This window comes from Alligator sinensis, unplaced genomic scaffold, assembly GCF_000455745.1.
Source record: "Alligator sinensis unplaced genomic scaffold, ASM45574v1 scaffold1046_1, whole genome shotgun sequence".
Taxonomy (NCBI): Eukaryota; Metazoa; Chordata; order Crocodylia; family Alligatoridae; genus Alligator; species Alligator sinensis.
The window spans coordinates 11,121-22,447 of record NW_005842174.1 but is presented as its reverse complement, the minus strand read 5'-3'; positions in this window follow the sequence as shown (position 1 = coordinate 22,447).

The window sequence follows — 11,327 nt, the reverse complement described above, 5'->3', positions numbered from 1 at the left end:
TCCCCCCCCTCCTCTGACGCGCGCCCCCCGGGGGGGGGGGGGGGGGGGGCAGGGCTGGGGAGAGGGGCAGTTCAGCAGCCTCCTTAGAGGGTGCTGGAGTGCCCCTGCCTGCTGACCAGGGCCAGTGCAGGAAGTCTCCAGCCTCACCCCAGCCCAACAGGTAACTGTCTGTTGGGTGGGGGGTGGGTCTCGCTCATGGCGCTTTACGTAAAGCGCCATCAGTTAGAGCAGGGTCCTGAATGTCTATAGGCACCCTAAGAGTACTGTCCTAAGTGTTGCCTGGAGTATGGACCCTCGTTGCTACGTGCAGCCGTTGTAAGCATGATTTCCTAGAACTTAGCAGCAGGCTTTTAGAGGAAGGAGGTTGAAAAGGGTAAAAACTCAGTTGCGTTCTCATATCAGAATAGGGCCATGTCAATCTCCAAATAGAATTTAGATCTTTTGAAAACTTAAACCAACCCAAATATGTTTCTTCTTTAAAATAATGCTTCCTGTTCTTTCCACTAAAATCTCTTGAAGGTTGGCCTATAAAAGATAATGCCATTTGCTTCGTGGAGTCTTCTATGGTGCGTAAACTTCATCATGAATACCTCTGGGACAGCTCTCAAAATGCCCTGTGTAAGCACAATGGGAACTAAGTATTTTTGCAAATCTTTAGAAACCAGCTCCATCCAATTTCCACAGCAGAACAGCATGGACAAAAGTGTAATGAGAGATGGGAGCGTTCCTTTTTCAAGAAGATCTACAAGCAGAGAATGATGTAGACCAAAGCCGCTGCAGTAGATGCGACCAAGGGGAGTAGCCACCACGGGGAAAGCTACTTGGCTGCTATGAACTTGCAAAACAAGCTGAGGCGATGCATTCTGATCCTCAACCTCTCTGGGCTGCCGCAGAGTTTCAGGAAAGCAAAGCTATTTACTCAGGCGCACTCACTTGTTGAAGGCTGAACCCTGAGGTACTAATGAAAACAACAGCCGTGTTTTTGATTAACCTATAGCTCATCATCCAAGCAAAATCCCCCCTCAAATGCCCCTCTTAGCTACTTACAATGAACCACAGCCACGATTTCATTACAGTCTCATTACTTCTCCATGAAAAGAAAAAAAAATACCATGCAAACATATGGATTCCTGGAGACATTTTCTAATTTCAAGCTGACCTTTTCCTAAAATGTTATCATGTAAATGTATTTTCCAATCAGGCCCTGCTTTTAACTGAATAAGAGGGCCAGAGAAAGAAAATAGGAGGTGGTTTTTTTTCGGTTTTTTTTTTATGGCCCTAGTAAATAAAGCTCTGAATGAAAAATTGATGCAACTTTTCTTTTTTACCTTTTTTTCCCCTTATCAGAAATGCACTGAGCCTTATCTCACTGAATATATTCACTGATCTTGGCTATTCATTAAAAGTAATAGAACAGAGAAATAACTTTGGTACACAGTGGCTCCAACATCTTTTGTTTAATTTCTTCAATAAATCATATTGTCAGAGGTTACTTTATTTTACTATTGTGTCACTGTAAAAGAATGAACTATATTTTGAAAACTTCCATCCCTGTTGCTTAAGCTCTGCTCTGCTAAGTTTAATACCCTGACAATTCCAGCCATAATTTACTCCTTGGAACAGGTCGTTAAGTGCACATTGCTGCTTCATACTTTCCTTTTTGATCCATTGCCTTTTATAAAATATAGAAACATGCTAAATAGTCTCCATGGAGAGAATTTTCTTTTAGGTCAGTATTTAACTATGAATCATAATGCATAATAGAAAATGCTCACGAGCCATGTAGATATGTTGCTTTCATTATACGTTCACCATATATGCTCAATCACTTGCACAGTGGATTGAATGAGAAATAATAAGGTTCATCAAATTAAATGTAGCTAAGTGAGCAGATAGCTATCCACTGCTAAGGCAGGTAGTATCTTCAGGGTTACCTGGAGATAATATGATCGCTATCTGGCAGTCCACCAGGGGCTGTCATAATCAATTACTGAAATTTGATCTGATTTGTGCGTAAATACCATGAATCAGGGCATGTTGGCAGGAAAGGCAGGGAGATATTATAAGCTTCTCCCATATGCTGATGAAGGCTGTTTAATTACACATCTGGGAATGGTCACTGTAATGAGGAAGCTAATCTCTAGAGGGGAAAATTCATCTTTCTCCTCCAGAGAAATATACTCAGTCACAAGGGAATAGGTATGTTAGTACCTTAATGAATTAAATCCTCATGTCACAATTATGGGAACACTTTTGCTGATCAGCTCCAAAATGCCCGAAGCTACCAATTTTCCTATTGGGTCAATGGGATTAGTCCCATGAATAAAAGGCATGTGAAGGAGAGTTTTCCAGACTATGCAGAAAGCAAGCATCTATATTACCAGGATGCTGTAGGGCTAAATTCAGTCATCCTTATTTACAGTGAAGTAATTTCTTCTTCTATAAGCATTTCTGCTGCAAATGATCCTGACCTATAGACCATACTTATGGTCTAGTTCAGGTCCAGGTTTGTCCAGAGGGCAATACTTTTTTTATAAGTCCTTGGGTGATAATTGAACAAGTAACTGCAGTTTCCTAATCTATGGATACTTTTTGCTATCCATCCTCCAAATGGCCCATGAATCTTCAGCTGACACATCTGGTTTATCTATTTTTTAATGTTTATTTTTTCATTTGTATTAATTATTTAAATAAAATCTATTTATAAAGGTAATGTATTTACATGTCTAGACATCTGAATATTCAAGCTCCATTTCTCATTCCGTGCAGCAACAATTGATTAGCCGTACCTAGAGAAAATTTGTCAGAGAGTAACTGCCAATATTAACATCTGCCAGCCATTCTTCTTTATAATCAGCAGCAGAAAGAAATGATTCTGCCTCTTGGGAGAGCTTTCAAAGTTTCCCGTCTCAATTTGCAGTTTGTATCTCTCAGGGGTGTGAATATGAATAATATTACAATTCTCCATGGTTTCATCTATCAAAGGTGTAAACTGATGACAAGATCCTGGTAACAAAACACTGAGACTATGACATCCCCCAGGCTGCTCTATTAGAAGAAATACCAGAGTCAGCTTAAATGGGTTGTGATCTGAAATGAACTCTGGGAGTAGAACTGACCCAAGGTATTTAGGGAAAAGAAAAAAGAAAGATCAGTGCAAATACAGATGCAGCCATTGTCTTGGTGAGCGCTATATTACATTTTAGCGGAAAGATGCAGAGGATGTGTCTACATGTTTATTAATGCGCCCTAGTTACCGCGCATTAAGTTTAGTCCTTGATTGACCAAGTACTAATTTGATATGCAGTAACTTGTGCTACTGCGTAATAGCAGTGACACACAGGTTTTGGTTTTTTACACTTACTGTGCAGTAGCCTAATAACACTGCACAACACTGTATCAGCAGTGATTTTTGACTGGCACAATACTGTGCAGTGTTATTAGACTACTACACGATAAACATCTCATGTAGATGCATCCTAAGTATTAGAACTAAGATTTGATAGCTACATCAGGAATTCAGAGGATGATGCCTAATTCCTATTAATTTTAATGGGAATTTGTATCCCAAATTCCTTGAGAGAGTGTGAAACTCTACAGAAACCCAATCCCTGATCTCATTCACACCAGTGACCCTCAACAGCAATGCCAGGGAAATCTATGGAGTTATACTGAGATCAGAGTAACAACTTCAGACCTTACACGTCAAGGGAAAATTCAGAAGCGTAGAGTGGGTGTATAGCACTGCACTGTGTAGGGTCAAAGCCAAGTCCTCTGGCCACATGTGCCTCATGGTGTCCTTCCTCAAATGAAATGGCATAGTTAAAGAGTTCAAACCTTCCCTTCCCTCCAGAAGGAGAAGGAACAAAATCTACCTTGTTGTGTTGCTTTGCTGCAGGCTTTGGAGGAAAGTAATGACTTGCTGTCATTATCTGTGATCTAATTCCTTTGGAATAGAAAATAAGGTACAAATCCTTCTCTTTTCCCCCATGCTGGTATTATGCCGTGTCAAGTATGGTGGAGGAGTAAAATGGACATGCTCCCCTCTGACCTCACTAGGAAAGATGGAAGGCAAGGAGTGAGCAATATCTACTGCCCCATGGATCCTCTAATCTTTCCCATTGTGTAAAGACTGAGTCTTAGGACCAGAATGCACAGCCATACTCCTTCAGGAATTTGAACTTCGCATTAGAAGGTTGCTTGGGGCCTGGTTACAGTATCCCAGCTACTACTGCGTAAAATTGATGCAATGTGCTGGCCTTTCCATGGTGACCTATTTAAGGGCTCCATACACAATGTATTGGTAGCATTGTTTCTTCTCTTGCATTAATTTCCTGCTGTGCCATGGAATAGAAGAGTAGAAAGCTTGAGGCAAACTAGCAGTTACCACTTACATATAATGTTCATAAAAAAAAAAGCAGACCTCGCACGTTTTATTGTGGTATAAATCCATGTCCTTTTCTAGTAAGCAAATTTTATATCAGCTGGAAAAATTCATCATCACATTGAGTAGAGTCTATTTCAAGGCATAAGAATTAATCACCAGGCCATAAGTGAAATAGGAATCCTCAGCAGTGTTGTTTTAATGCACTTGGCAACATCATCGTTATTCTGACCAGTAAGCAACTTGGAAAACATAAGGGAAATATATGTACCCCTCCCCAAAGGGATGGCTGTTTATACACAAGATACCGCAATTGGAAAGCAGTTGGATAAAATGTATTATCACAACATGGGTCAAATCCTCAGGTGGCGTAAATTAGCATAATTCCATTGGCATCAAACAGCTTCCATGATTTAAAGCATCTGTGTATAGCTAATAATAGTTGTATGATAAATAAGCATTTATTATATATAATATAATATATAGTTGTATAATATAAATGTGTTGTGACCCTTGCCCCCTGATAAAAGACTTGCCTTTTTCCCCTTTTCCTAAAGAGGCTGTTGGCACATTATCTGAAAAGCCAACAACTGACTGAACTGAAGTTGATATAATGCCATCATTTATACTTTGACTCAGAAACATGTGTGCTGAGATTGAAGCTATTTTACTCCCACAGGGGTAACACTCTATTTTAAGTGCCCATTAACTAATCCTAAACAGCAGTGGAAAATCAGTGGAAATACATGTGACATTCACATGAATACCAAGTGAATTCATGAAGGTTGCTGCTGAATACAAAATTATTTCACTGTAAAAGGGACACTAGAAAGGAAACATTTCTGAAATAAATAACTAGTTCTAACAAATAAGTAACTTTTGGTAATAATTCTTTGATATTATACTAATATATTTAAGGCGGGGGGGTGTCTGTATTTCTTATAAACCATGATTTTTCAGGGACTGGCTCCACACAGGCCAAAACTTGGCAGTAATGCATTCTTAGTCTGGGAGTAATTTTTATTTTACTACATAAAAAAGTCATAGCCATTTTAAAATGAAAAGGCTAAATAAAATATTATGTGTTTCAGGTGCATTTTGGGCTACTAATGCACAATTGTCTTGGTTTTGAATCAAATAATATGATTACCAGTATTTGTCACCAATATTTTTTTCACGCCATAACTTTTCAGGGAGAATATCATTGAAGGCCTGATCCTGTTCCCATTAATATCAAGGACAAAACTCTCATTGATGTCCATAGCTGCAGGTGTGACCTTGAGAGTCTTAGCACATGGTTAGAACTTGGCCTATACTACCTATTTACTTAGCTGCTAAGATTGGAGTATCCATATATCTGAGCTAAGGGCTTTGAACTCCCAATGGTACCTATGTTCAGCTCCCCAATTCTGCATGTAGGAACCTGTGGTGAGATTTTTTCCCCCAGAGATGCTGAGGCCTTACAGCTCTTGTTGAAGTTCAATCAAGTGACTCACTTTAAAACACTTTGTTTTGGGGTAGGTACCTATATAGCCACGTAGATGCCTAAGTGCAGGCACTCCAATTTAAAAATGTGGTCCTCAGCTGCTCAGGACTGCAGGTGCTCTGCCTTGCAGGCTCACACCTGATGGCTATATCCCATCAGTGAGTCTGCTAAGCCTGGATGGAAGCCAGAACTGAACCATATGTGATAAATATGCAAGAATGAAAGAGGGAGAAGTGAACTAAAAATGTATGTGCTGCAGCTAAACTGTGTGTGCAGGTCTCAGAAAATAATATGCAATAAAAAAAATGTATAATTTGGGCACCTAATGCTTCTTAAAGCAATTAAGACCTCTCTCTTCCTCTGTCTCCCTCAATCACGTGAGTAACACCTCCCCATCCCAGACACATGGCTCTGCAAATATCATTCCCAAAAGCCCCCAATGTGCAAGTGTTTTGTCACATCTCTGGGTACTCTGAGATTTCTTTCCTTCCTGGAACAGTGAAGCAGCACAGGACTTCCAACCTGATGTAGACCATGAATGATTTGGTGCAGGGACAGACTGTGCTGGGGTTGTATGCGGCTTAGCCTAGGCAGGTCCTGATGTATAGTGGGATCCATGGTGCTACCACAATACAAATCATGTTCACTGTATTCAGGATGGAACAAAGCCCAGGCTTACCACTTGTTTCCATAAACATTTGTACAAAAACGGAAGAAGCATATTTATCCCAATTCATGGTGTGTAAACCCAGTAAGTGCATTGTATGTTGTAGCCCATGCCACATTGAGTTTTGGGATGGCAAAATGACACCTGTTATCAGGTGTCAAAACCCCCTGCCATCTGGTCCAGGAGGTGAAATCTGCCCTGCCTCCTGACACCTTTGCCTTTGCTGACCAGGTCCTGCGTGGCAGCGATCCCTGACCCCCCGTGTCCTCCAGCCCACCGGAGTTTGTCATGGGGCTGGCACCCCGCCTGGCTTCACGGCACTCCCCGCCCCACCACCTGAGCCAACTAGAGGACACCAGACACCAGACCGGTCCGCTTTTCCACCGTCCATCACTGCCACTCTATACATTCGTGCGCTGCGCTATCCATCATGCCCCCCTTGTGTCCTACCCAGACAATAAGTGGCAGGACCTGCTCGGCGAGGGCATGGCTGGGCACCCCAGTGGCTGAGTCTGTACTCCACCTTCATCCCACAAGCCACTGGGGACCTCAGCTGGCAGCTCCTCCATGGAGCCATTGCCACGGGTGTGTATGTGGCAAGCTTCACAGACACCCTGGTCTCCTGCCCCTTCTGTGAGCAGAAGGAAACTCTGGCACACATGACCCTCGAGTGCACCAGGCTGCAGCCCCTCCACCTCCAGAGCCTCCTCTTGAGGTTTTGGTTGAATTTCACCCCCCACCTTTTTGTTTTTGGCCACCCCATCCGTGGCCCCACCAAGTCCCGGGACCTCCTCCTGGCCCTGGCCAAGTGGGCCCTGTACTGACCAGGAAGGAGGATCTGGCCGAGAGACTGCCCAGAGACTGCAGGGCCACTTTCCTCTCACTTGTCTGTGCACATTTCTGGGCAGAGCACCAGTGAGCGACATCCACCAGCTCTTGGGATGCCTTTGAGGACCAGTGGGTGCAGCCTGGGGGGCTATGCTCGCTGTCCCCTTCAGACACACTTATTTTCATGTTTTGACCCACACAGCACTCCTATTCTGTTTTTTTTCATTAGTTGTCCCAAGAATTTTGTTGTAATATTCACCCACTAGCCCCCATACAATAGGGGCTACTTGTTATCTGTGTGGGCCTTAGGGCCCACATTATTTTGAATGTTACAAATAGAAAGGTATCAAAACCCAGCAGGAAGATTCTGGTTGATTTTCTTTGTCATGGGAACTTACCCGTGACTGAACAAGGGGAAGCGCCTATATGGACGTGGGCAGAGGAAACTCCAGGACAGAGGAAACCCTAGTCAGAGCCATGTTTTGGAGGAGGTAGGCAATGTCATTCTTTGTAGCAGCCCTAACCTTTAAGTTCATTTCTATTGTAAAGCCCTTTTTTCTAACTTACTCATGATAAAATTGGGGCAAGACAGAACATATGCTGGGCCGTATACAAATTCTCCATGCTTAGAGCTTAGCCATAAAGAAAGGGGTCAGGGCCATGACTATATGAGTAATATGAGGTTAAATTGTGGTTAAATCCTCTTACAAACCTGGCACAAGATAGTTAATAGGAACCAAAATCCCATCTATCTTCTATGGAAATTCAGCACCTGAGGAACAAACTAATTTGAAAATTCCTGCTAATGAGAGCTATTAGGTGTTCAACACTTGAATTTTCCCATGTATCTAGGAAACTAGATTTAGACATCAGTTGTATTGGCTGTTCATTATTGGTTTCAACTTAGGAGGTTGTCTCCTTCAAATCCTTCCTTAAGGCTATTTTCTACCTTTATAAATGGAAAAAGCTCAACACAAGCCAGACAGCTGGCTTTTCATTCTGACCAGGACTGTCTCATTCTCTCCATTTGGTTCCCCATATTCATTTGGGTTGTTTCCTGTCTTCTATATAGAACAGAACTCATTTGGACAGAGAAAGCCTTTTTGTTCTGCATTTATAGTGCACTTTGTGCAATCAGGCTGCAGTCCATGGTCTACTGGAGGTGCTAGTGCAATAATATATATATTTTAACACTTTGTATGGTGAAACGCCTCTCAACCGGGTTGTCATGTTGGAAATCCTTTACCAGTTCCTCTCAGCTGTGTAAGCAGATATTATTCTGAGGATTGTTCTTCTTTCTCAGATTATTAAATAACAGCTGAGCTAAGATGAAGAGTAAAGTATTTCCACTTAAAAAAAAAAAAAACCACTAGCTTCCCCTTTCAGCAACTTTACTGGCTGCCATATTCTTGTCCATAAAATTTCAGCCTTCACAATCCTTCAGTTCTAAATAACTAAATGTATCCAAGCCATTTCAATAGCATTTTTATAGTTTTAAGAGAGATTTCCGTGCACTGAAACCACTCTGCCTGGATCAAACCTTGTTTACAGCTTTTTTATGGTCCCATCAGTACTAACTGGACAATTAAGAATTTTTCTTGTTGTTGTTTATTGAGTACAATGATTTACTGATTCCATTTTCCTCTTTATATCCTATGTGCATGCAGTGTGTGCAGTGCATTTTCTATAATTAAATTACCAGATTGCTGTCAAACCAATTGTTTTATTCAGTCATTCTGTAACAAAACTCATTTCAGTGTCTTTACTCATTTTTTTAATTAAGGCGGAAATAGATACATATTCTCAACTACTATAAACTGCAAGAACTAGTCTGTCTGAACTAATTGACTAAAATCTCATGGTTTCTTAGCCACAGGTCAAGCAAATTAAGGGAAAGACAACCAATAGAATCATTTTAGTAAGGGTCATGAAAAAACTGTCTATTCTCATGCTATGGCTCCCCCCCATAATTTTGATACGTCTATCGACCCCCCACCCCTCCCAATTTTTATTTTTTTGAAGATTATGATGATCGGGTTTTGCAGAGGATGGGCAATAGTTTCCAGCTGGAAAATTTTACCAACTCTAGAGCCAAAGAGTACAAGAGTCTCTCAGTGAGTACGCATTGAAGCCACTGCTCTCCTTTGCCACCACTGGAATATTCTGAATGTTTTCAATAAACGTTCTCAAAGAATACGTTGCTAACCAGGAGGCATAAAGATATTTGTTAGGAGATAATATAAAGAGCTTCCCAAAAACCTGCTGAAAGTGCACAACACCAGTAAATGTTATTGGTCCTACAAAGCCCAGGATCATGTATTCTTGATTGCCATGTATTGATACTTCTCTTATGATCTACCCTATATCTCAGCACACGCATGTGTGTGTGTGTATAGTATTTTTATAATTGGTCCCACAGTCCAGCTTATAATTTTATATCACTAAAAATTCTCAAGTAAAGTATCCTCATCATTGTTTTATTGCTACTTTAATTCCCCTCTGTATTTTGGAATGCACATTTTTCAATTGTATCTATCATTTTTTAATTTACTCCCAAGACCATCATTGCAAAAGAAGTAAATACTATGATTAAAATTAGAAAAGAAAAAAAAAATCTTCATCCCTCCATTGGTAGGTGATGATGTCCACATTTTGATTATTCTGTAGTGCAAACCTTTTTCAACTTAACCCTTAGGTATCTCATCATTTTCCATTTAAAAGGCTCAGAAGGTTCAAGAATCTAAAACAGACTCAGCCATGATTGAAAAAAAAACCACCCCACTCACTTCTAGTTGTCACATTGTGATATTGAATTCCTTTGCTCGGGTCATTTCTTTGTCCTTCCATATTTATATTTTAGTACCATGATCTATGCGTGTCTTTGGAGTTACTGGGAAACTTTCTACACAGGTCAGGTTGCCTCCTGCATCCTTTCTTACTACTATTGCTGCTGTGAGTAAATCTAGCTTTAAAACTCTGTCCTCAGAATGTCTTGACTGGTGGGAGAGGGAACTAAGCTCCAGTGATGAGTTTAGAATATGGGTAGACAAGCCCAGCTTACATCCAATCATCCTGTATATTAATACTGCTATTGCTGCTTCCCTGATCAGGGACTTAGGTGATTATTTGTCTATTTGTCTGCCTCCTGTTCATGGATATCAGAGTTGTGTTTGAATATATTTGCTGACCATGTCAGAGGCTGTTTTAAAAAAAATAAGACCCTTAATTACTATAGTAGTGATAAGAAGTAACAGTATTGGGTTGGGAAGCAACAGACAAAAAAGAACCAGGCTCTGCCACCCGTCTCACACTGAATACGATCATCCTGTTCAAAATTAATGTTCACAGAATAAGATACGACGCAAGAGGCATAAGGGATGAAACTCTAGCCCCTGTTCTCAAAAGCATATTTGCTTTTAAAGCAAGACAACAGTTAGCTTCCCCCATGGGATCCTTGTGAATACACACCTGTCCCTTACATAAGCAGTTAGAAATCTGCTACAGCAGCCATTGGGGAAGACAGTGGGCATGTCTACACGAGACACTACATCACCAAAGCAATGTCCTACGGCGACGTAGCATCAGCAGGCACTACCCATGATGTCACCACTACTGCATAGTAGAGTCAAAAATGACCCATGTGCCACTGGGACTGCTCAGTATCAGCAGGTATCACTCAGTCATTTAGTACTTGCTAAAGTGAGTACTAAATGACTGTGCAATACCAACTGCACAATCAGGGGCACGTGTAGACGTGCCCTCTCTGTAGCTCAGATCATCACACATTTCAAAGGGAGGGGAACACCCCCAGGGAGCCAGTCCATAGGTCCAATCTTTCCCTTCTCACTTACCCCTTTAATTTGCTAAATTTCATCCCAATTAAAAAGCTTGTTCCCTTGGTTTGACTACAAACACACTCCTTTTGAAAGTTCCTGGGGCCAAATCCCCCTTCTCACAATAAG